The following is a 27,864-nucleotide window of genomic DNA, read 5'->3' as shown; positions in this document are numbered from 1 at the left end:
AAGCATATCGTTGGAAATAAAGCTAATACTCAAGGGCATTGCTTTTGGAGCAGACTGCAGGTAGGAGCAGGGAACGGGAACAGCTAACATGATTTTTCTTCATGAAGCCTGCAGCCACTGCAGAAGTATTTAAGCTGAAGTAGTAATTATGATATGGGGAAGCATCCCAACCTAACAACTGCAACTAACTTTCCGTGGCACTGTTAGCTGATCCTGCCTGTATAGCTCAAATTCCTCCCGTAGCTACACACACACACCATCACCAATTCACACAGGCAGAAACTGAATCTGCCACTGATTATGTTTGGGAATTACTATCATTAAATGGAATCCTTAAATCCTGCTGGATATTGGTAAATTTACGTGTGAACTCCTAGCTCTTCCACTCCCACAAAGCAACAAAAAGCAAGTTTGCAAAGTGCTGCTGCTTTGTTTGTGCAGCCATGGGAAGAACACACCACAGAGACTCCAGATGTAGTGATTCTTTTCTAAATAGAGAAAGAAAAGGAGCAAGTTAAATCCAAGATCTCAAATCTAGCCAGATATATAGCTATATATAGCTATCTGAGCAAGGCTTTATGGACGTACAAGAAGCATGGAGCAACCTCTAAGAAGCAATAATTTCTGCTCAAGGTTCAGAAAATACAAGAGTACACTGTTTCACCAGAGAACTGTACCTTATACAGGCAACTGATTCTCACCAGGATGGGAAGAAAAGCATTTGACTGTAACCAGCAAGTTAACACTGTAGGTACTATTAAGTATTTATGTTCTTTTTTTAGATTTATTTATTACTTTACACAAGTTCCCTAGCGTAGGAAAGAAGGGGGAAAAAAGAAAGGAAAAAATAAATCATACACAATTAGATCCTAACATAGTAAATTCTCATTTCCTTCAACATGGGTTTTGCCAGAATGAGATTAAGCTCAGGCTCAGTAAATTATTATTAATACATTTTCATGCATGTTAGCATAACAATTTTTCACCCTGCATCTTTAGCAATTTAACAAATTCCTTCACTAGGAGTCTACAAGTCCTTCAATAAACCTATCACTACAGCAAGAAAAATTTTTTCTCCTTTCATGATTCATGGAGAATTCTTCCAGCAACAGTTTAACCTTTGAGATTATACATGATGAGTAAATTTAAAAATCACAAAACATGAGCACTTGAAATGATAGGCTTCACAAGTTGCAAGGGGGAAGGACAGAAGCACCAGGATTAGAAGAATTCTACTGAACTCAAAGGCATTTTTTTTTATTTCTCAGTGGGTAAGAGATTAAAGCTAAAGCCTAAATTCCAAAACTAAAGATTTTGAAAGAACATTTCCATACCAAAAATATTTAAACTGTGTTTTCCTAAGTAAGAAGGCAACATAACTCCTGATGTCGATATACCCATACAATCATAAGGATATGAAGGTGATCTTAGCTTTCTCATCCCCTAAAATAGTAGACTATATATAGTACAGTAAGAACTTAAACTTCATAAAAACTGCATCCATACATAGTGCCATGATAGTGCTGCTTTAAACTACTGATTAAGAAAGTTGTATAGGGCTTACAGAGAAAACCTCAAAATCAGCTACATCAGCACAAACACACAAAACTGATTTTTGGTCAATCTTCTGATTTCTCCTCACCTTTGTTAAGAGTCGTCTTTTCCAAACTATTCAACTTTCAGCAAGTGGACTTACGCTGTGGTGTTCCTGATAGCCTAAACATCAACATACAACTGAAGCCTTCATTCTACCATCCTGTTAAATGCATTGCTGAACCAGTCAAAAGTGGATCTGCAGATGCAGTCACCGAGTAGGCAGTGACTGCCTTGGTTAAAACACATTATCACCTCCAAGGAGAGACTGCAGCCTCTGTCGCAGGACAAATTAGAAATAAGTGTGTATGAATTCCAGCCCCTTTGAACAGAAATTGAACCACACTTATGCTCTCTACCTGCATTGCATGAAGGTCACATGGATGGCCAATCTGCTGCATGTCTGGTCTCTGCTAAACCAGAGCAAGCCCACAACTAGCAGTTGTCACATCAAACCCACCCCGGCTTTTCAAAATTTGCCAAATGGAAGGAAAGACAGTCCTATGTCGATTTCTACATCAAAAACTGTAATTAAGAGTTCAAAACTAAGCTTCATGCTCTACTTCTAAAATGTTTCTTGCAGGCTTTAATTCAACACACAAATCTATAAAAAGTTGTATCTTTTAGCACGACATGAAGGAAGAGTCATTGAGGATGGCACATCCCTAAGAAGACTTCCAGAATTTTATCCCCTTCTCTGTCTCATATTTCTGACAAGCACGATAATTTTTTGCTGCTTAATTTTGAAGGTGTTATCTCAATTAAAGTAGATCTCAAGGTCCTTCTCTCCTCACATCAACCTCTGCACTCTCACATGACAATACAGAGCAGTGAAGGTAGCAGTCTGGAAGCCTACCCATTTCTTTGACAACCGGCTTGGAGAGAGCTCTACTGGTTTTAAGAGCCCTTGCTGAGTATGTGGAAGCATGATGGAGTGAACTTAGGCAGGCCAGTTCAGTGGCACAGGGGAAATATCACAAGTACCAGCAGCAGAACAAATTGCTATCCACTTTGTCAAGCTGATCTACAGGTACCTGCTTATCTTCGGAGCTTTTACTGATACCTGTGATAGAGTTACACATTCCATTCCCAATACAAGTTACATTATCACACACTGCACTTACTACAAAGCACAAAAGTTGAGAAAAATAGCCCAAAATAAACAAACCCTCCATCGACAAACTTTCTATGAGCTCATAATAATGAACAGTGTCTTATCCTTATCAACAGATGCTGTCTTACCTTTATCAAGAAAAGCTGAAATGTCCCTTTCTCCTATTCAGCTCTCAGGAACAAAAGAAATGAACTCCACCCTGCAGGCAAAGAACATTTTTTTACTGATTAGTGATATTCTGAAAAAAGGTTTAAATCATTACAAAATAATACAGACCTTCCAATTCTTGGATGATAGGCAAAAATATGATGCTATCTGGAAAAACACCCACCAATGGCACATAAGGAGCTATATATTTACTACCTTATTTTAAGAAGTGACATGAAAACACTCTTATGAACTGCAGCCCACTGATGGCAAACTATTCAATAATACTGGTTGACAAGGAAATTCACACTTTTATATATTAGGTCCACTTCCAAGATAAAATGGCAATATTGCAACCCACCACACAAACTTTGACTACAGTTTTCATCTTAACCCAGAAGGGCCCCAGAAGAATAAGATTACATGATACACATGATTAAAAATAATTCTGGATCCCCTAATAATTTACATATCTTCTAAAATAAGGCTCATCACTCCTCCTTGTTGTAACAAATGCACAAACTCAAGCCCTTCCATGGAAGTAGGACAGGATTTTTACGGCAACAGAAGTTAGAAGTCTTAGGGTAAGAGCAAGAGTCTCAAAAGCAGTAGCGAAACTGAGATTCATTTATTCTGTAGTATAACCATAAAAGCATAACTGAAGTACTCAACAAGTGCAGCTTCAGTCAGCTGCAGAGGACTGAAGACAAGGCTTGAAAATTAATCATAGAGGCTAGATGCAAAAGAGAAAAAGAAGATAGAGCAGCAGCTGCAGAGGGATGATGATGAAGGCTGCTGGAGAATGAGCATATTAAAACTTGTGTTGCAAGGAAAAGATATTTCATGTGTTGAACGAAAGGCACAGGAGCAGAGAGGGAAGGACAGAAGAAGGACCAGAGCCTCATTGTATTTGCTCTTCAATTAACTACTCTATTATTACACTAGAATGTGGAGCAGAAATTACTCATTTAGACAGCTTCCCAAAATCTTTACAATCATAGAATCATTTAGGTTGGTAAAAGACCTTTAAGATCATCTAGTACAACCATAAATGTCACTGCTTATCTTATCTGAAGTAGTTTTACATATATCAACACCAGTTCAAGAGTTACATAATTGTTCAAGCTCATTCCTCTCCCAAACAGTGGCCAAATATTTATCATTTCTTTCACACTAGAACACCTAGAAATGTTACAAGGGCATAAATACAACTGATACTTGCTGATAATACTTGCTAATAATGGGCCAATTCAAGTAGCTGTCCTTGTTCCTACAGCAGGTTTGTCATTCTACAGTTTTAATAACCTGATGTTTGAAAGGAAAAATTAATGTTGTTTGTTATTAAAAAAACCCCAAGTAATTAAGAAGCACTAATCAGATGTTATATTTTTAATACGCAACTAGCTCGTAATGACATCGTTATTTCACAGTATACATTACCATTTCCCTTTTTCCGGGATAAAAGAAAATCTCCGTGAATTTTGTTTTTATTCTGTTAACAATCATGCATTAAAAAACCTACTGAAGTGAGCTGTGTTCATTTGGTTTTGCTTCTAATTAACAGAGACCAGCTGCTAATGGTGAGTCTGTGACCCCACAAATACCTCTAACTTTGATACCATGGAAGCTCACACGCATCTGTAATACACAACATATATTAAAACTCAGAAAAAATTACTGCCTTTACTCAGTAAGATTCACTGGAGAGATTTTGAAAGCTTCCTTTGCATTGCTGAATGTTTTCAAAAGGGCACAAATATTAGAGATTCTGCTTTTTCACATGCATTAATTTGTGCATATAGTCATATCTGTTCTGAAATACTCTGTTAAATTGTGTTTACACATCCTAGAGATTTGTCTGGTGCTTACATAGAGTTACAGGTAGAAAAGGTTTGGTTTAACAATTTATTTTCAATACACTCTGTATCAGTATTTCATCATCAAATTATTTCAACAGCATACATATAACAGAGCAACTCTCACCATCATCAAAAACTTCCCCAAGTTAGTTAACATCCCTGAGCAAATTCTCCTGGCCTCTTCCAAGCATTCACAGAGCCCTGGAACTGCCACAGCATTCTCCTTGCAGCCAGCCAGTGCCAGGGACTGACAGCCCTGACAGTGGAGAGCCTTTTCCTCATGTCCAGTCTGTTTGACTGCGTCCTCCTACACAGTTAAAAGAGGGGTGAGGACCTTATTGGGAGCTTACAATTTACACAAGGAGTTACACTTCCACAGTCTTTTTCTGAGGGAGTTTAAGCAGGGTGGTTGGCAATAAAGAATGACAGCTTCTTCCCTTCAGCTCCCACAAAGGGACAATAATATCCTCCTCAATTTTGCCATGCTCAGCAACAGGCAAAAACATCACAGGGATATTTTCACATGATTTTCCTGTTTTCTAAAATCTCTGGAAACCATTTTCCTAGATCTTTTTATTCTTTTTCTCAACTCCATCCTGCAGACACCAGGGATTGGTTTCAAGTAGGTAAACTCCACAGGTGAATGTCCCCAATAATCACAGCACAGCCTCTCCTGCTTGAGACAATTTCCATTTATAGCCTTCAAGCATATGATTCTGTCCTATTTTTAAAGGAGTCCTTAAAAGAAAAATTTTCCCATCCAAAGCTAATGCTAAATAGACAAATGGTGATGTATTTCACTATAGACGGACAGGACTGGTCTCTCTTCCTGCTTTATCCACAACACTGCATGCAAGCTCCCAGCTTCCAAAAAGCATGTTGTCCTATTTGAGAATGCTTCACACTCTTCTGCTTAACTGACTTAATTTTTTATAATTGTGATCTACAGGAGCTGCCTAGCAAACAAATGGTTCAGCTGACACTGGACCATATGTTACCTCTATCAGCTGGGTTAAAAATATAAAGACCTTCCTTCATTTTAATCTCAGAAAGACAGAAAAGAGGAGAATGAGTAAAAAAAAACAAAAACCAAACCTAAAAAATTAAACTGTACAGTTTACACTGTCCTTTACCTGACCAATACAGCTGCAATTTGACATCCACATGGCTGATTTCAGCCTTGGTGTATAACACATACAAGAGCCAAGGATATCAATGCCCACAAAAATGTGAAGAGGATTCAGTTAGCATTTACTCTAAACTGCACAGAAAAATGAATAATTTTGAGGTAATTTATCTTTCCTCTTGACCCTGCAAGAATAGACACAGAAAGGTGAATTTAGCTCTGACCGATACAATCCAGGATTTCACAAAGAAACTGATATTATTACAATGAAAAGATGGGAAACACTTAAGGAACTGTAAAAAATGTTCTGTTTCATAAGATAAGGAAGCTTTTTGCTACAACTAATATTTATTTTGACTTCTTAAGTTAAGCTAAATAGTATTTTCATTGTTCTTTCACAGCTCTTTCAGAAGGAGCAACTGCTGTGACAACCCAAGGACCAAAGGCTCCACAGCCACTGACAGGAAAGTGCCCTTTCCCCCTCCTGCCATTTGTCAGCCTCACAGGCAAAAGCTGAGAGAGAAGCACAGATTGGAATGATTACATAGAAAGTATGAAGCTAATTAAATGCATTATTCAGCATCAGTAGTATTTAAAACCTATAGAGAAAATTAATAGGTGCCATCAGAAAGTTTCTAAGGGAGACAGATTACAGAAAAGTGTTACAACATGAGGAATACAAGATTTCACTTGAAGCAGCCTCCACAAGACACAAAAAAGACCACCCCAAAAACCATGCACAGAAAACTTCATGAGTATCTTTTTACAACACATGTGAACAGAACATATAGAAATACATGGTTTGATTGTAGAAACCCAGATAATTCTTCTGGACATCAGTTTTCAACAGTGGCTTCAGTTCTCAAATTACCCAGCATTATGACAGAAAGAAATCAATTCAGTACATTTGCAGTTGTCTCTACCTACCAGTTTTATAAGGGAAAATTGGAACCACAGTACAGACAAGAGGGTGAGTAAGAACATCAATCTAATTACAAATAGACAAAAAAAAAATTAATCTCAATATAAATAAATTCCTCCCCTCCTAATAGACTACATGATTTAATATGTCAGGATCACATAAGATACCGCTTTTATTAAGACTGGAGCAATTTGAAGTTTACCATTTTCTAGTGGCATATTGGTGAGACAAGCAGAAGCTCTAAATAAAAAAAACAAAATCAAAACAAACAAAAAACAACAACAAAACCCCACAAAAAAACAAAGACCCCCCAGAATATTCAGCAAAACACTGAATTGACATACATCTTCATCTGTGAAGAACTGAATCTTGGAGGGACAAGATTCTTGCAGGAAGGTGTAATCTATGACCACTATAATCAGTGACAATTGTGAAGTCTTGCATTCCACCCCTCACACAGTCAACACTAAAGGAAACTGCAACACACAGCAATAAAATGATGACAATCTGCCACCTTAACTATAATTCACAGTTATGGATAAACTCTTCTCCATAGGTTTTTATGGCTTTCCAATGGCTGCCAGTGTTTAAGTTGTCAGGAAAAACACAAGGCCCCTTCTTACAACATGGTTACAAAATACAGTTTTGCTATCCACTGAATGCTCACCTATTTCAACGCACTTTTTATTATTTCCTATTTTTTGTACTTATTGCGTTGCAAATTAGTGCCATCTGATAGATTCTCCAAGATGCAGGCACTAAAAACACCACAGGTGATCTATGCAATGAAGCCCTTGTCTTGCTCAAGCTTTCCCACATCCCCCCATAACATCCTCTCCCTCTCTATGGCTCCGTGCCATTCAGGCATTCACACACTGGGCCTCCTTTGCTCATTGTCAGAATGACAAGCACCTATCTAAACAGAGAGTATGAAACACGATCCACGTGTTTTCAACTGAAATCCAACATAAAAAGACACTTCAAGCTGACTTTTGAAATAATACGTTCAAATATTTTCTTAGTATGAAAAGAGTAAGCTCTGCTCCTCCAGTCGGAAAAGTCCCTGCAAAGGCACTGCAAAGATAAGGAACATGGGGAATTTGGCTTCTGTATTTGCTGTCACCATGCGTTTCCATGGCACACAAGTACCACAAATCTGATGCTCAAGGAGTGAAGTTTAATTCATAACTCATGCAACTAGGTCGGAGTTATCCCAGGATTAATGAGCTACAGCACCGTCATAAACAACCAAGACAAGGGCCAACACTGCTTGATATTGTAATAGAGTCTGTGTTTGGGGTTTTTGAATTTTTGGGGAGAGTAATTGGTTTGTTCAAGGTTTTTCCTTTTCTTTGTTTTTCAAATGCAAAAAAATCTTTGATATTTGAAAGTCCGAGAAGTAGCTTCAATATATAATTAATAATCCACTCGACTTCATAGGATCTTAGAGTTTCTGTATGAGCAGAAATGCAGTAACACTGTAGTCCTTACCAGTTACTCCACGGAAAAGAAACCTAGCAATTAAACATATGTAATTGCTTAAATCAAAGTCAACTTTTAAAAATTTTGAACGAAGTCTGAGTACACAAAAAATGTGACATTATAAATATCCTTTAAGTTCACATGGCTTTATTGAGACCTATCAGAGTTGTCAATAGTACAATATTGAATTCTAGCCAGTCATGAAGTTAATACTTGAAACATTCTAGTGCATTTTTAACTCCAAAGTAGAGGAGAAATGCCACTACAAAAATCATGTGTGTTGACATTATGAGTCATTTATGAATGTGAATTAAAGTAACTACCACTTAATTTAGCTATTTTGAGACACATAAGTTTAAAGGGAGAGTCAGAAAATACATTTCAAAGGACTAAGATTAAGAATATAACTGTGGCTTCCACCTACACTTAACAACTGGAAATTCAGTTCCAGCCTCGGGCCTAGACTGGGTCCAAAGGTCTATTTTGATCTCTACACACAAACTGGCTGGAACTATTGGTAAAATGCTGGGCCTGTGTAGCTACATTTTCCTTGTGGAGCTAATGGGGACTATAATTAGAGATTAAAGGAGCCCTAGGCTACAGGCTGTAAAGGAGAGTGGGATGTGCTCCCTGGTATTTGTACTGATACGTACCTGAAGCATGCTGGAGAAGACAGAACACAAAACTATAGGATGCTGGTGACAAATGCACATATGTATATTTGAAGGGCACTTGACACACTTGATGTCAGCTCTGTACTGTCCCCAGAGGGGACTAACAAAGCTGAGGTGCACGGAATCAGGTGTGAGGAAGGACAGCCGAGGAACAGCAGGTGCCCATTAGTCAGCTGCACTCTTCTGCAGTGAGTGCTTGTGCAAGAGTGATTGCTCAATTCAAGTACCTGGCTAAGGACAAGCAGCTTGCAGCTGGTCCTCCCAGAGACACCCAGGGCCACGCGTTCCCCACCTCCACAGCTGTGCAAGCAGGATCCCTGTGACAGCAGTCCAAAGAGGAACTGTAAACCCAGTCCACTTCTCCCTCCTGAACACACACCCTGCATCATAATGTGTCATCCATGAGAAACAGAGAGAGGGTGTCCTAATGAACCCATCTTCTCAGATTAATCTCTAAATCTGTGTTGATACAGCTAAGCCACAACCACGGCCTATTAAAATAGAAAAATATTTGTCCAATTCCACATTCAATTCTGGGTGTGTTCTCTGTAAATTTGAAACCTTCCATTGAAGCAATAGGATTATAAAAATAGTGAAGTATGTTGTAATTATCCATGCATATGATTGTACCAATGTGAAAAAAATAACTATAATGGGACAAGGCTACCAAAAAGAGTTACAAATCTTCAGTGTTTCTTCTCCCTTTTTAAACAAGGCTAACAATGTAAACAAATAATGAGAAACACCCAGAGAAGTGAGAATTACAGTCCATTATAGGCTGAGGCAGTGAAAAACAAAAAAAGCCAAAATATCAGCATAAAAATCAGAGTAAATTCTAAATCCTTATTTACAGCATGATGTGCTATGACTTTTAAACAAGGAACATGGACCTTTCTCTCTTATTTTCAGACTTCATACAAATCTCTGCATTTTCCATTGAAAAGACTGCCACATACAGTAAATAAAACATGGTGAATTGGGAGGTGGAGGGAAGAGGGAACAACAGAGACACCCTTCTGAAAGGGCACAACCATATTGCTACATAAGCTACAAGGGAAAAGACAGTAAGATCTTCTCCATTTATGAACAAAATTCATTGCCATGAAGGAAGAAAAGTGGGGGCAAGAGCTTTCCATTGCAGCTTGGGCATATAATGGAATTTCAAACTAGATGGCCAAAACCAAACAAACACACATGTGAAAACAAACACTACTTGCTTTATGAAATCCCACAACAGCAGTAAAAAACTGGAGCCTTTTGGTCATTTGTGAACCAAATGGTTCAAACAAAAAAAATGCAGTTCACTACAGCACAAAGTTACTAATTCACTGCAGTAGAAAAGCAATGTTTCCTTTTGCTTTTGTTCACTTTGGAGTTGAATGATTTTAAACTACATAGGCAGGATACTAAATAACAATCACAGGGCTTCTGTGTGTATATATTTCATATGTGTAAAGATGCATTTGAAAATAACATGAAGGTTGGGAATGATTAGAAGCCTTGTGCCACAGAAATGTTGCATAGGCATGAAGAATGTCTAGCATTACTCTTGAATTGTTAAGGGTCAGAAGGTCAGCCCACATATGCAGACCTTTCCTCTAAACAAGGTTACCACAGTGACCTCCTCAGAACTGCCTGCATCCTGGTGTATTTTTGCCCATCTCTGCTCCAGGTTTTCGCGTAGTTGGAATTCCACAGATGGTCCCCATCGCCCCTGAAGAAATGCTCTTTCCAGACGAATTCCCCAGAACAGAACTTCATTTCTTTGACAGCAGAGGGATATTTTCCAGAAATTCACGATTCCCAAAATCACAACAGGTGGCTAACATTTAGTCATTCCACCATTTTAGAAAATACAGTAGAAATATAAAAACATTTCAGAAGGCACTGATGTTCCAATAAATGCTGGAAGCTCTCTTACCAGCATTTGACAACTATACATTCAAGGATTTGAGAATCCCTTCTCCTCATTTCAATATAAATAGAGTATTTGTAGTAAAGCCTATGCTAATGTCATGCTTCTGAAGTTCCAGTCAACTATTTTAAACATGGCATTCTAGTGTCCTTTGTTAAACACACAGAACAGTCAATAGTTCAATACTCCAGTCTCTCCCTCCTCTTACTATTTCATTTGTTGATGTTAATGATTTGCTAAGTTGATTTCCCATCAACCACAGCCTCTGTGTTTCTCAAAGTTCCTTAAAGATTACTTCAGTAACAAAAGACATTATGACACAAAGATAAAAGCAAAGATATCCCAGTATATAATTTTCCAGCTGAAGGGCCACGCCTCAACACACACAGCTGTGCCCATAAACTCTCCTCATGCCATCACAGTGTTCCTCAATTCATGCACATGCACCCTTCAGCAAAATAACCCACACTTATCACAGAACATTTGCATTCAGACTCCGTGTTTAGCAACCCTTTTCCAGGATTTCTGCTTGCATCTCTGGCAAAATACTGTAATTCCTGCATTATATATTCATTCTACACAAGGAGCAAAATACAGATTTCTTCCTTAAAAGAAATTTGGAATAATTAATAACAGAATCATTATTATAAAGAAATAATTTTTCTGCATGCAGAGAGAATGCTCATCTTTTATACATGCTAAGTGGACTTACTGAGTATGTTTTTCAGGAAAGAGACGAGAAATCCTGTAACCCAAGATGATACAGAAAAGTATATAGGGAAAATCTTTAATTTCCTACATTAGTATAATCCTTTAAAGGGAAGCCATCAGGGAGATCATCAAGGAGAGGTAAGCATAAATAGAATTGATTTTTAATCTCCTTTGCATTTATACTTCACTGACCTCAAAAGAAAAAATCTCATTTTCACTGCCTGCTGTTAATGTTACAAACATGTTAATGCAACAAACATTAACTCTAAACTAAGTTAAAACAGGATTTAAATGCAGTGAAGTAGCTTGCTAAAGATACCTCAGGTGAGTGGTAAAATGGGTTCACCCAAATGCTCTTTGACTCAAAATGAAGTTGCTGACTAAAGATTTTCCATGAGAAAGGTTTCCGCCACTTTGTGTTCAGATTTTTAAAGGTTTCAAGTTCACTGCCTCCAAGCCTTCCTAGGAGCGTCAGAGATGAGTATCATCATCTCCCTTAAAACAGGATTCTGTTGAACAACTAAAAAAACAATAATGAATAAATTAAGATGGCACCTGCTGAGATTTTTAAATGAGCCATGGTGAGCCTCTTGCTCCTTGGTGGCACCTTTGCAAACTGATCCTCACCTGGGTGAAAACCCCAAATGCTTTAACTGGTAGAGGCTGCAGGACAGGGGACTTCAAATTAACTGAAAGTAGCCCAAAAAAAGTCCTTCAAAACCAGTGAAGGCTGGTATAAACCTGCCTGGTAACTCCCACAGTGTTATCAAATAAGATAAACTGACTTCAGGCTTTTCTCTAATTCTAAATTTAAGTTTTCTGTTAAAGGCTTAGCTGCTGAAAATTAAGATGGTAACTGTTCCACACTTTCCTCAAAGATTGAAATTCAAGTTTCCCCAAAGCCAATACTTCACTCTTTTTTAAAAAAAACACCAGATCAACATTTAAAAGGCAAATCACTTTTAACTGAATGTTTTATTTGAAAATAGATTAGAATTACCACCAATCTCGAACTGTTAAATAAGACTAAATGCTCTACTTTTGCTATACCTCTTCTCATGTTTGCAGACTTTTTTTTTTTTTTTTACCTTTCCCAGCAATTTTGGCAATGCAGACAGACAAATGATTTTTCTTAGTTTTCCCTGTTTCCATTGTAGCTGACTCAGGCTTGGTTTCAAACGTCTGCAAAATATATTTGATGTCTGGACTACTAATCCACAGAGGTTTCTTTTTCAGCTTGTTTCCTTGGAAGGTGATGGAATCAATTCTATTACTGTTATTTTCAGAAAAAAAATTGATAGAAGTTCAAACACTACTGTTTTGTTTTAAATAGAGCCAGCCTTTGAAATTCAACTACCTGCCAGTGGTCTAAAATGCCTTTTTAAGCAGTTCACATAACATAGCAAGTAATAAACATAAGGCAAAACTTTAGCAAGTATAAAAAGATAGGAAAACACCCACATGCCATTACAGCCTGTTTCGACCTACACATACAATATAAATCAAGCGTAAGGTAACAGTAGCTTAACTAATTCTATTAATCTCTATGAGTAAGCGTTTCATTTGGCCATTTTCACATCCTGTAATTATTCCAGAGGAAACGCAGGTTAAAGGTTCAACTAGCACTTAAAATGTCTCCTAAAACATAATTATATATACAAGACTTAGCCTGTGGGTAAAACTGGGAAACCTACAACACAAAGCATTTATTTTTCCCAAATAATCTGCTGAGTCCAATTAAAACAATAACATTTTTTTATCATTATTAATACTCAGTTCTATGCAGAGCGTATCTCAAAAGGAAAAGCTATCTGCAAACTGCACAATTTGGGCCATAAAGCCTTAGTATTCAGCCAAAATAAATGGTTAAAACCATTATTAAACCGATTTATGAGCCCCCTCTTCCAGTTCACCCAAAGGAAGAATCACAAAAGCACAGTCACAGTTGTCAATTGCTTGTGTTCTGCAGGGGATCACTGTGATGGCACAGGCTCCAAGGGAAGCCCTGCTTGTTTAATAGTAAAATATGGCTTCAAAAAACACAAAACACCTATTTGCTTTTTTGCTTTTGGAACAGAGTCTGATTTCCAAAGATGGAAAGGGACCCCACAAACTGCACATGACAAGATGTACCTGTTTATCTAACTGCTTAGGAAAGAAGAATAAAACAAACCAACAAAATGACTGCAGCAAAAAAAAAACAAAACTCCCCAAAAAAAACAACTAAACAAAAAACCAGAACAAACCAAACAACTACATAAATTTAAATTACCAGGCATGCAGTGGGAAAAAGCTGAGAAGAGATGAGCATTCAAAACAGGCAGGAATTCAAGTCAAATAGAAAAAATACTTCAAGAGAATCCTGCAACTTTTATCTACAGAGCCCACTAATCTCCTTTGTCCTATTAAATATGCATAGTAAGTGCTATATGCAGTATATATTAATTTGAAACAAAGACAGTCAATTGTATTAATTTGTTATTGGCAATTTATAAAGCACATAAATAAAAGGCTATTTGCCATTACAAAGAAGGCTCTGATTCCGTTCAGCTACGGCTGATTTTAGATGTGAAAGCACCAACACAAGGTGTTCATAATGAAATCTGTAAGCACCAGTTCAAAGTCTGTGTTCTGGAAAACATCATCTTCTCTACTTATTTCAAGAGGTGCAATTAATGGAACCTGGCAAGCAAGTTCCAAGCTTCAGTTTAAAATTTTTTAAAAAATAATTCAACCTGAAAAGCTCATGAAAGGAATATTAGCATTAAAAATGCTCTAATTCCCAAATTAGTAAATATTAGAATTAAGGCTGTTCATGAAACATTAATTTGTACCTCATATATATTCATCACAATGGCTTTGCCCAATAATAAAAAGCAAGCCATCTATGAACTGAGGGGGAAAAAAAAAAGACAAACTGAAATCCCTCAAGCTAAACAGCAGTGCTCCTGTGACCGTCCTGTTTCAGATGATGCAAAAATGTATGAAATCGCTGTAGCACTTCATGTAAAAAGACTGTATGAAAAGGGGAGTTTCAAAAGATCGTACATAACTACTATAGTGTTAAGCTGGAACTTAAATACAAAGCAAAATGACCATATTATATACTGAGAAAGAATTCTAGTTTACATATTTTTCCATTATTTTTAAAAACATTCCACCGTTTTACTATAAAACCCCAAAACCACCCTAACTGGTTTTGACATATTTTTAGAGTTCTGCCAATGTTTTCCTTTCCTTGGCAATTTTTCTTCAGACTTGTAGTAACATCTCACTCACCAACACAAACAGCTTAGTTTTTTAGTTTAGTAACAGATTAGTACAGGCATCTGCCAAAGGTGGCAAGCACCAAAGTACAGGCAACAAAACAAAGCCCAGTAGATGTTTTATGTTTTGGACACACTTCCTAAATGTTTTAACCTTCCAACATCCAGACATACAGAAGATCAGAGAGCAACGTGAAAGGATCCTCCAAGTAACTTCTAGAGAGTAAAGCATAAAACTGTGTATTCAGTAAGATACCTCTTTGCCACTAGACTTAATTTTCTGGTTGTTCCTCACTTAATCCAGTTTATATTGATGACATCTAGGGGATGAAGAGGGAATGGAAATGTCAAAACGTTTCTCCAGTTCCAGTGTGAGGAAACAGCAGATACCTCCAAGGTCTCCCTGACCTTCCACCATTACGGGGCAATCTTTGCACAAGGACTAAGTGTTCTCACACAGCTCCTGCTCTGTACAAGGTACTGATCTTTCTGTTAACACCTGGCATTCAGGTGTTCTTGTCCTACTTCTCTTTTGCCAAAAAAAACTTCATGTACAATGTAAACCCAACAGAGCATAGGATCCTGTCCCAAGCATAGGTCTGTTTTTTCAGTCTATTCCTCTTCCTTATTCCTTGCTCAGTATCAATCTCTGGAACAGGCTGCCCAGAGAAGCTATGGACGCCAGGTGTTCAAGGCCAGGTTGGATGGGGCTCTGAGCAACCAGGTCTAGTGGAAGGTGTCCCTGTCTGTGGCAGACGGGTTGGAACTCAATAGTCTTTTACGTTCCTTCCAACCCAAATTATTCCATGATTCAATGGTCTTAGTGACCCCTCTAGATTGGAAATGGGAATCAACATTCTGCATTAATATTACTTTCATTTTGATTGTAACATTGGTGAAAGAGCTGGGCCTCAACATTTTTCTTGCTGGCAAGGGTCAAGTTCCACTGGTTTACAGAAGCAGCTTAGCTTAAAACATCATATTTGCCCATGGTAGGCTCAAGATTTCCCTTCCTCTTTCTATTCCAGTACCATTGGGTTGCTGCATTTACACAAAACCACATTACTGCTACTGAACACTGGTAAGTCCATTGCAAGCATTCACTGCTTGTTTTTTTCCTCTCTGTCAGCGCAAGAGGAACTCCTGAGTCATACTGAAAGTTTGCAAGGCAAGAGCTGAAGCCAGTGCAGATGACGTGAATTATTCAAGCATTCCAAACATGTGTCTTCTCAAACATCAGTCACTTGATGCATCCAAAGATAAGACACATTTTTTTATTATTTTTTAAGGCACATGGCAAAAAAATGAAAGCATTTATATGGGATCAGAGTGGATTCAGACATCTCTAGCAATGGACATTATTCAGCATGCAAAGATTTTATCAACTGAATGCTACTTTTTCTTAAAGCATAAGACATCTAAAAATTTACATAAGAAAAATAGTGTTCTATTGATATATACAAATATCAGAAGTAGGCTGACACTTAAAACTGAGGAAATGACAGTCAATTAGAAAGAAACAACAATCAAAACAAAAACGGTATGAGAATGCATTCATCATCAAATGTAAATTTTTCTTTCTGTTGAAGGAAAGTATGACAGCACGCACCTGTTGTTTACAACTTTACAACACTGCTAATGAAAAGGTGCCAATACAAACCAACTCACAAACTCTCCACACTGCTGAGTAGAAAGAAACTGTGATAAACAGAGACCAAGGCCCTGATTCAGCAAGCACCTACTTTTGCTGGAGCAGGTTACCCACCTTGAAAGTTCAAAGGAATGTCTCGCCCAAAATGAGCTGTCAGCCTACAATAACATTTCAACACTTGGGGCTAAAACAGGAACTAGGCAAGAGTCACACCAACACTGTATACTCTGTGAAGAAGTGTGATTTATACTTCAACTGGGGAATAAAGTTCCTTGTTATTTTTGTCACAGATGGTCTGTCATGGCTCATGTCACTGCCCACTAGAGCAGCTATTGGGGTTGCCACAGCTGCAGTTGAAGGGCAGAGTTAAAACTGATGGCTGCTCATTTCTAGAAGATGCTCAGTGCTGCTGACAGTGAGGCATGGTATGCTCTGTAAGGCACAAGTTACTTCGGCTGCTCTGTACAAGGGCCCTGCCTAGGACAGGTGTTAATCAGCACCAGTTTATAATCCCTTAACCAGTATGTCCCATAATTATTTTCCTCAAGAACACCACTGTCACAGGCTAGTGACAGTACCTGACCTATTTGTGCACGATGAAACACAAAAAATAACCACCTGGGAATTAGCTATACAGCTTTCAATTCCCATTATTGACAGGAAAGAAAAGAAGGGATGAGCAAATCAAACACTTGCACTAATTATTAGTGCTTTGGAATTTTTTTATTCCTAGAAGATCAAAACCTCAAACCCTAATCAGTTATTTTCATCAAAACAGAATTCCAAGAAAGCAAGAAGATCTCCAGCTCTTTTCACCACAAACCCATTTGACCTAGGAGAGGGTACAAAACAGCCCTGTGCCTTCTGCAGCCAGCCTCCACACAAGCCAGGGCTCTGTCCTGCAGCCACAGCACATTTTCCTACAGCACCCCAAGCTACTGTGCCACTCCTGATGCAAAGCTGAGAAGGTCTCTGGGCTCTAGAGCTTAGTTTAGTACTAGTGTTTTCAAAACACATCAGGTTGAGAAGAGAAACAGAAACTTGCCAGATTGGCTCACCTCTACTTACCTTAAATGCCCTGATCACTAGGAAGGTATTTAGAATCTTAAAACCTATTTCCAGATTTCTTCTGTACAATTATAAAATGCCTTCAGCAATTATAAAACCAGATTTCCTAAGAGGACTTTATGGATTCAATAAAAGCAAGCATCTGGTGTCTTCTTAGATTTCATTTTTCAGAAGAGACCTGTTTGCCTGTAAGAGTATTTCCCATAATTTTGTCCTTTGCAGAATTCCTAAGTCTGTATGGTTTGATTTACTGAGCACTTTCCAGTTACACTGTTACCTCACTGTACAGATATACAAACCCCATCCATCTAAGCCTGAAATCTTTTATTACACTTGTGAAACTCCACTATGAAAAAAATCAGGATAGTCATGATCAAAAAATCATGGACAGACAGCAGAATTACAGCAGTCACACCATGCTGACAAAGTGCTTTTTTAAGAAACAGAACTGAAGAAATGATGATGGCACATTAAATAGCAATTAATAGATATTAAGCAGTAATAGGACTTAGGACTTCTTAGGACTGAAGAAGGCGGTTAACAACAGGCAAAAACATATGACTGTCAGGCTGAAGTGTTCAGTCTTTGAGAACAATTTGTTTGGGTTTGGCCACATCTCAGTATGCACATACAGAAAACTTCAGTCCCACAAACACAAAATCACTGTATTCCATTTTCAGTAATTCCTCACGCTTCAGAAATTATTTTTTTGTTTCCTTCCATTGTGCAAATGCACAGAGAAACTGCCTCACATTCATGTAAATAAACACAAATACGTACCTAATTTTTTAAAATCTTGATTTTGCCCTGCCTTCATTTGTGAATGTTGCAAAGTGAAATTTAAGTTGTGTACTTCAACTAAAATATTCATAATAATGCCAGAACATACCAAGGCATTAAGCACACTAGGTATCAAGCAAATAAACCAAAGACTGGAGTTTTTTGGGTTTTTGGTTTTTTTTAACTACATCGACTAGTATTTCTGGATAAGAAAGCATCTTCTATGGTAGGTGAAAGAATAATTCAGCTGTTGCTATTAGCTCACCTGCTGGTTGTAACTTCCAGATACCATATAATACAATAATATGATAATAAAATGATCCTCAACAAGCTATTCTTAATTCGACATTTACACTGGCAACATCGATATTAATTTTCAGATCTCATTCTGAAGAACAAGGATTTTACCCTAATAATTGCATGACTAAATAGGACACTAATACTAATTATCAAAGCAACTATTATTTTGAAGTTATTATAAGAGTAATTATTTGACCAACTGAGCCTAGTAACTCAAGAGGATAGAGCTGATTTTGTGTTATATAAATTGTATGTTTTCTGCATTTTTCATCTTTATAATAATTTCTCTAAAGACTGGAGGTTCAATAGCTGAATTTGAAAAATGTGGCTACATTCTTTTTACTCACCTGGGTGAATAAATCCTGCTCCCACAGAGAACAGAATAATTTTATTTCCTTATTATCGACTTCCTCTGAGATACAGAAAGTCCTCTTTAAAATACTGCCAGGTACTAAAAACAGATTTAGCATTTTCTTAAAACAGGAAGATTTGTAGTAGGAGATGAGCTCCCCATTATTCATCTGTTTCCAGTTGGTTTTATTCATATTACCAAACTTTCCAGATGTCATGCTCTTCATCCATTGTCCCTCTGGAATGATAAACTATGTTCCTCTTACAACCTCTTTATATCCACCCTTATACTCAAACATTATAAATAATTTTGAAATGAGATGTGTGTTAAATTCTTATTTTCTGTAGAGGTTTCCAAGACCAGTATTCACCAATTCCCTCTCATGAACTACCTACCAGAAAGAAAGAAAAGGAAGGAGTGTGCTTCCTGGTGCAGGGATTTGGGCACTGGGGAGCAGCAGCATGGGGTTAAGTCAGCTGGAAATAAAAGTAGAGTTAGTTCTGCCTCCAGTGAGCCATTTATACATATTGAAAGGAAGAGAAGCAAAGAAGAAAACAAATGCCAGACCTGCAGGTGTGCTAACATATTAAAACTGGAGCAGGAAAAGAAAAAGAAAAATCTGCTGTAGCATTTCAGCCCCTTGCCTCACCTCAGCACTCCTTGTGATGTAACCTTTCTTCTAAGGGGAACTGCATACAGTCAGTCTTACCCATAATCAGGCAGTGAAGATCTGCACAGGCTGGCTGACTGCTGCTGCCCCTAACCAGAGCCAGCTGTCACCTGGAACAAGAGTCCCAGGCTATCAGAAGATGGAGAAAGGAAAAGAACTGGCTTCTCCCTTGAGCACTAGCAGTAACTCAGAAACAGACACTACCTGCAACTATGAAGTACGTTAGAGTTAAAAAGTTTTCAACACTACACGGTACTGTCTTCTGGTTTCTCAGGAAAGCATTGAAGAGAAAGTTATTCAAATATATAATATGTGCTTCTCTACTTGCATGACTTCTCTCAATATGGCTTGCCATAATGCACTGGAAAAGAGAGTACTTGTGAGGTTGAGGTGTGCTCTGCGTCAAAAAAGTCAGAATCATAAAAAGTCTTCTCAAATCTCCAAATGGTATTTTACCTCTGTACATGTTCCATTTGGAATTTTCCATATCTAGTAAAAATGCTGTTCTTTCCTTTATGGACAACAAGAATTTTTATGTTATGTTACCACATTCCTTCAAACTAAGAAGAGGAAGAAACAGCCATGTAGCCGAGGCCAGAGCTTTCCACAGAAACCGTACATACGATTCTAAATAATCTATTTTTTTTAATATAGAGAAAACATAAGCCATGATGTTGCTATGAAAAAGTTCATGTTGTAAGCATACTTTCCGAAATTAAAAATCATTGTAAAAGAAGCAAGCTTCTGTGCTTTGTATCCACAAAATGGAACAGTGTACTTTTATGACTGCAGTGAAATTGTTTTCCCAATAAAAAGACCGAATGGAAAGACTGTCACATCCAAGACTTGTGCTCATCATGGATACGTACTCTGAAGCAGAGAAGAGCAATCTCACAGACAAGAAGTAGTCAGGTAGCACTGCATATTCGGAGCAGGGAAGTAAGAAGGGTCTTGAGATGCAACCCAAGCATCAAAATACATCACTCAAACACAAACTCAAAAATTCAGGAAGATCTTATGAAACAGAGGACTCCACAGCAGTACCCTGGCAGATCAGGTGTTTGGTTGGGAGTTTACTCTGGCTTACAAACATTTAGAAACCTAAAGACACCTCTAGGATTTTATTTTCCTAATGTTTCTTTTTTATGATCACATCTCCAACCTAATACCAAGAATTTAACCCTTTTGCTTTACTAGAAGAAAGCTGCTGGTTCTTCTTTTAAAAATTGCTTGGTAACCAAAGTCCCCCTGAGCAAGTACCTTGCCTAAGGCAGTAAATCTAAGACCGGTTATGGCAAACCAACACTGGCAATCCACAGCAGCCTCGAGATCTGAGAGTCTGGGCCACAACTCCTACATAGCTTCAAAAGGCAGTTTGAATGTTGGTATTATCAGCTCTCAATATTAGGAGAAATATACCTGACCAGAATGACTTCTCAAAAGACCCTGCCATCTTACACGTATTTTGCCTCCCTGTGCAATTCCAGTTTCTTCTGACAGTTCCCACAATAACCACGCAACCTACTAGGGGAGAGGAGTGGCAGGGAAATACAGGCTTTTATAATCCAATCAGAACTCACAGTTTTGGAAGCTCCTGAGCTTTTGTCATGTGGACAAAGCCTCCACAGCTTGCTCTGCAAGGGCCCAAGACAGCAACAACCCTCCACTGGAGTGAATTATCTTGAGCTGGTTTTCCTTCTTGCATATTTTTCCCCAATGCTTTCTTATTAAACTAAATGTCTAGCACAGACATACACCAGCACTCCCATGTACACAGTATGCTGGGTACACTCACAGTGTGCATTTATGTAAAGCATACATGCAGTACCTACACTATTTGCCACGCTGCAAGCAGACTGCATGAGTACATCCAGGAGAGTTTAGCCCCACCCCAGTAACTTCTGCCCGATTTGTTGCAGCAATACCAGGTCAGACAACAAACTCCCCATTTACCAGAGGCAAAGACCCAGCTCTCAGTCCTCCTTACATCCCATGGAGTGAGAGTTTCCCTCCACTGGCAACTAGAGCTCTCTAAGCCAGTGCATGCGTGCTTTGGGGTCAGGGGAAAAGGGGGCATGACAAGAAGACCAGGAAACACAAAGGACAGCCCTGAAGTCAATGCAGGGCATTGTAGCTCCATTCTGCACCTGCTAAACCTTTTCCCTGAACCTTATTAGAAACAGCACTCGCCCAAACAAGGAGGGAATTAGAGGGTCTCTCCCACCACGGGGAGCTGTGCTAGAGCAGCCCCGTGCTGGAGTATTTTCCACAGCCTCTCCATTAAAGCCACTCACTTTTCAGGTCAGCGCTCTGGCAGTCCCGCTCCTTGGCAAGGCCTGCCGCTTCCACAGTGGCAGGGTGAAGTAGCCACAGCTGTACCAGCTGTACATTTAATGCCGAGCACAGGCTCCCAGCAGCTTAAATAATATGAGTTCAGTGCAGCAGGCAAGATTACACATTAACAACCACGAGCAAAACGGGAGCAATTAGAGAACAGCTAGGGAGTGCTCAAACGTGTAACCAGATACTCTCACAGCCAATACATATCAATACAGCATATAAAAACACGCTCAAGGACCAGGGCTCTCTCCCTCCGAGTGTTGCAGCTGGGTGGTCTTGCAATGAAAAGGACGTGTTAAATCACATTGTGTCCACCTATAAAAGAGAGCTAGCCATAAACTGGCTGCTGACACTTAGAAAGTGCTCCAATCAGTGCTGCCAGTAATTTGAATAATCCTGAATTTCTGGACAAGGCAAGGGCTGACCATGGCTTTTCATAGGAAAGCAGGACTGGAGGGGTAGACCTGAATGAGAGATCTAATGCATGATTTCCACCTTTTACACCAAAAAGCTCTCTCCATACAGAACAGTGGAATGCTCTATACCTACCCATCCGTAGCTTGACAGCTCCTTTGCCAACAACACTCCACATTTTCTGCTGCTCCCAATCCCACTGCATAACATGACACACTACTAGAAACTGAACAGGGACTCCAAAGCACCAAGCCATGAATTAAAGCAACTGCACCTATTCACAGGTGCTAAAGGAGAAGATGAGAATAAATGTATTCACACAGTTCCTGAGTGATAAAGAGCAAACACTGCTTAATAGAATGAGTAGGTACAATGTAGAAAGGTTTTTTTTTTAAATTTACATCCACCAGATTACCTGTGGAAAAGACTGATTTTCAGGAAAAAAATTTAAACCACAGATGGTTTTAGCAGTAAAGCAACTGCTTCTAAAATACTGAGGAATAGCACAAAAAAGGCAGCTTGGAAAGTTGGACAAGGACTGGAAGACAGTGCAGGAAGCTGGAAAGGCTATGAAGGAGATGACAGCAAAACACAGACAAAAGCACAAAGATGCAATATGTGTGGGGTAGAGAGGAAACTGGAAGGACAGTAACATTTTTGATGGGCTGGAACATCAGACACATGAAAGGAAAAATACCATTCCTGCAAGATTTCAAGGCATCCACTTACTCCATCCTATACTAAAGAAATGTCAAAAAGCGACAGATTAAACAAAAGTCAGTTGAAAGCCATGAAGGAAAATGGCCATCCTGCCAAATGATTCTTCACTCCACAATTCTGAATTTCTGGGAAATGTACATTACTTTGACTGTCAATTGGCCTGTGCTTTTTATGGCTTCTGAGGTAAAATTAACAGGCTAGTGAATTCTACAAGCAGTTTTAAAGAATGTTTACCAGGTTCCTTGCAAGATTTCTGGAGAATGTGAATTACCCAATATGTGGTTTTAATTTAGAAACTTATAAAGCAAACAATTTACATTTTCTTCTCTGAGATTAGTTAATGAACATGTTAATAAACACAGTACCAATGTGACAGCAAAATTCAGTAGAATTCAATATACTGAAGTTAGGACTGGATAATTTACATTCCAGAGCTCTGGAAACACCAGCCCATGAAGCAGAAGGTGTGAAAGGAAATATTTTAATAGGTCTCTGATGCTGAGGGTGGTGTCATCTGATTGGAAAATAGCAAATATAATACCCATAAGATGAGAAAGAAAAAATGCAGTCTGGGAAAAGAAAGTCCAGTTATTCTGATCCCAGAAGAATACATGGCTTTAGCACAATTACTCAGAGGGGAAAAAACATGTTGAAGAAATGGAAGTAAACAAGAATAAGTGTATCTGCATTTAAAAAAAAAAAGAAAAAAAAAGAAAAAAAAGACATAAGAATGTGTGACTAACTTTTTTCTTTTCTAAAATGTGAGCATATCTAACAGACATCATTAATCTAGCCTTCAGCAAAGCCTATGCTAGCATGACATAAGGAATTCTTTAGTGAACTCAGGGGAAACTTGAAGTACATATTAGCAGTATGAACAGACTGAGTAGCTTATAGAGCTTTAAAAAGGGAAAACATGCACCATGTGGAGGTTATTAGTGTACCTCCAGAAACATTTGTTCAGAAAGTAATTTTATTGAATACTTTTACCAGTGAACTTAGCAAGGAAAAAAAATAAAAAAAACAAAACCAACAGTACCTTATTAAAAACAGCTTCTAATGCAAAGTCAGGAGATAAAATCAACACACAGAAGGACCATTTAGAATATCAGACAGAATTTAATGGGTAACTTTGAGATATGTAAGCATGAAGCCCTGTAGCCTAAAATGGAGGGCTAGGTGCATGGAAGCACCATGAAATGAAGCTATTTATCAACTGGAAAAGTTCAAGGAGGGAAAATACCTTGTTGATCATACTCATTGCTAACAGATTAACTGTGACCTGCCAACATAAGGCAGACATGTCAAAGGCAAACATGATCTGAAAAAGTATCAGCAGTTATGTGACCAGCAGAGACAGGAAAGCAGAAATGTCACTGTACTTCAGGAACAGCACATGGAAGTCTGGCCATTCCCACACCAGAAAACTGGCTACAAACCACTGGCAGAAGAAGATTTCCAGGATGCTACAGAAGTGGAGAGCCTCACAAAGAAGACAACAAAAAGCCCCCCACCAAAAGAACCAACCAACAACAAACTTACAGAGAAAAACTAGACCAGCAAAACAAATGGTGGGAGAATGACCCCTCTACAAGAGTCAAAATACAAGATACACCAGAAAAAATTGGCTTGTTGTACTTGAACTTCCACAACTGGTTGCCCAGACTAGGAACCTGACAGCTGATACAAGTTTCCCATTTGCTGAATTTGGGATTTTAAGGACACCATTTCTCCCTGATTACATGCAAATCTGCAAAGAGCTTACATTCCTCCTTACAGGGAATTTGAACCCCACTGAAATTAACAGGGAAGGAAGGCCAAAATCTAAATACCAGACACCCAAATATTAGAAATTCCAAAGGAATTCAGACATAAAATTCTTAGTCTTTTGACTGGAATCCAGTACTGGGTTCTGTTAGGTCCCAACGAATAACCAAACTGAACTAAACAAACAGGAATAAAAGCCTTCCCACCCCGACAAAAGAGGACTCAAATTTGTCTGCCTGTGGTTCAAGCTGCTTCATTCAAACAAGGAAGATAGCACTAGACTATCTGGCCACAAGAAACCCTTGAACTAAAAAGAAAACCAAACCAAACTACCTTCCCCCACAACCAAAAAGAAAATAAATCCAACTACTATAACAGAACCTATAAACCCCAGTTAGATTGTTCAGACTAGGCCCCTGAAGTGAAATTTGGGCACTTCTAAAGATGGCAGGCTGATCTCCACGGGTGCTGAGCAATCCCTCTGCAGTCAGCTTTGACTCATGTCAGCCTGGGGCTGATGCCGTCTCCACCAGCACAGCCCAGCTGGATGGGTTGGGACAGCTGTGGTCCATAAGTCAGGGTGCATTTCGACTCTGTGAACAGGCTCCCTAACACCCGCCTGGACCACGAGGCCAGAGCACATCCCTTGAATAAGCAGAAAGTGAAAGACCTTCTTTCCAGCCTCAGCATTCTCAATATCCTAGTTTGATACGTCTCAACCTGTTTGAATCAAGACAGTTCTGCCTGTTTTCCCTCTGCTGTTCTTTTTTGGAAGTTACTCAAATATTTCTTACTGTTCATAACAGCTGACACTAACCCAACATGGCCTTGGTTTCTTCTCCTAAACACACCCCATTTGCAGCTCTCAAAAATACTGGCATGGCTTTAAGTGCAGCCTTGAGCTGCACTAGGAATGCTTTTGATACCACTGATGTTTTAAAAAGCTAGGATATGCACAACAGCCCTTCACATAGATTTGCAAGACGTAAAAAATTATTCATATTTGCATAGAAAATTTCCCATTCAATAGAAAATTTCCTGGGCTCTTATTTGGATTAAAGAGAACTGAAAGGAGACTTGGCAAAGCAACAAACTACTCTTCCTAGCAAATGGAAAGTAAGAAAATACTTGCAATTCTTTTACTTACTTCCAGCTCTTGTTCAAAACCAGCTTATTAAGTATTTCTGCAGTTGCCCCAAAAGGAAAAACAATTTCAACAATAGATTTTTTTAAAGGCATCTTTAAATATATAGTGCTCATAAATACTCTATCTCAGATATGGTTTACTGGACTTCTTTTTTTAAACTCTCTAATGACTACAGTTAAAAAAACAAACAGAAACTTCTGAAATTACAGATCAATACTCAAAGTGGGAGAAAGTGCTTCCATACTTGAAGTTTCTAATAGCTTTATATCCATCTAACAGACATCAGGATTGAAATGAGACAAGCATTAGGAATAATCTACTTTAGGAAGGACACAAGGTCCTTCAGTGGATGAACAAGATAAAAACAAAAGAAAATACAGAATGTGAGGGTCAAAACAAATAAGAAAAGGGAAAAAAAACCAAACCCTAAGGTTTAATTTTCAAAAAAAAAAAAAAAGGAGTTCAAGAAAACCCAAAATGTGAAGAGAGAGAATAAAGCAAACAAAACTTCAAAGATTGCCAAGTTCTGTCCTGCCAAGGATGTGTGCAAGATCCCTATTACACTCATTTAACTGACTTCAACTGGAAGGTCCTTAGGCATCACACTTAGGGAACAGGGTGTCTGCAAGTGCCAGTGGTTCCATGGAGCAGCGCTGCTGGACAGCTAAACCAGCAGATTTACTGTCCAGGTAAATTGGTGCCTGATGCTTAACGCTAACATGAGTACATCATCTTGCCTGAACAGAGTTGGGCTGAGTTATGGCATGCAGCTAAATACTGTACACTGAAGGGAAAATGTCCAGGAGTGGAAAGTTGAAGGCTAATTCTCAACCAGGGCTCAAGCAGATATTATGGAATGTGCTCTTTCCTGAACATGAAACATGAAGGAAATCAATGTGAAAGAAAGCAGAAATTGATTCATTCTTCCCTTCCTCTTTGGAAGAATAAGGCCTTCAAATGGTTTCTTGTTAACTTTCCTAGTATGTGTTTACTTTTTCCAAGAAAAAGGAAAAAGAGAAGTAGGTGGTGGTAACCAACCCAAGTAAACTTCTATACTACTTGAGGAGAACTCCATCCATTTCTGTACCCTGGGTATTCCCCTAAGTCCCAAACAGACCACTCTGATTTCAAGACTCCTCTTGGATGCAAGTCCTTTTCTCAGATCTGTTGCCAGTACCTCCACCACCTTACCACTGCTGGAAGTGAGGTCCAACACAGTGAGTCAGGCACACTGTTAATGCAGTGAAAGGTTCATGTGAAACATCATCTCCCCTGCTACAAGTCCACCAAAAGGAGGGGCTTATGCTCTTCTACTTGCACAAAGATTCTTTCAGTGCAACACTATGCAGATGATGCCCAAAGAATTGTGATTTATAGCTCCCTTCCCAACAAGTGTATGCCTTCCCATTTTCCTCTCCTAAGCATACCTTCAAGACAAATCTCAAAATATTTCATTTATTACATTCAAAGAGTCACTCTACCTATGTAGTAACACAGCCAGTGTGGACGACTTTTCAAACCTGCTAATAATGATCCAAAAGTTTTAATCAGCATTGGGTTTACAGACATAGTTAATCTACAGAAGGTGATGCCATGCACAAGGGAGAAAAGTGACCAAACTGTCCATATCCCCATGCAAACCTGTGAGCACACCAAGCTTTACAGGATATGCAACTGATGGGGCTGGAAGAGGCATGAACGATGCAAGAGAGTCAAGAGAACATGACTTGAGAAAAAAAAATAATAGGCTAAGAATTTGCAGCAAGTCAGCAAAATGTGACCAGACAATAATCAAGACAGGTGGTCATTTTTTTCCCAAATGGGAAATGTAAATTCAGTACAGAAA

General features: G+C 38.6%; 1 protein-coding gene across 6 annotated transcripts in view; it reads right to left on the bottom strand.

Annotated features, from left to right (window-relative positions):
* Positions 1–27,864, bottom strand: part of BMPR1B (bone morphogenetic protein receptor type 1B) — a 235,325-nt gene that overhangs the window by 185,978 nt on the left and 21,483 nt on the right. For 5 of the 6 annotated variants that reach the window (XM_058838508.1, XM_058838507.1, XM_058838514.1 and 2 more), the window contains exon 2: positions 2,836–2,906. The exons of the other annotated variant lie outside the window; for it this stretch is intronic. The gene's annotated coding sequence lies outside the window, so the exon portion shown is untranslated. The remainder of the gene's footprint in view (positions 1–2,835; positions 2,907–27,864) is intronic. 6 annotated transcript variants of the gene reach the window in all.

The sequence above is a fragment of the Poecile atricapillus genome, chromosome 4 (genome assembly GCF_030490865.1).
Source record: "Poecile atricapillus isolate bPoeAtr1 chromosome 4, bPoeAtr1.hap1, whole genome shotgun sequence".
Classification (NCBI taxonomy): Eukaryota; Metazoa; Chordata; class Aves; order Passeriformes; family Paridae; genus Poecile; species Poecile atricapillus.
This window is presented reverse-complemented; position numbering and strand designations above follow the sequence as displayed.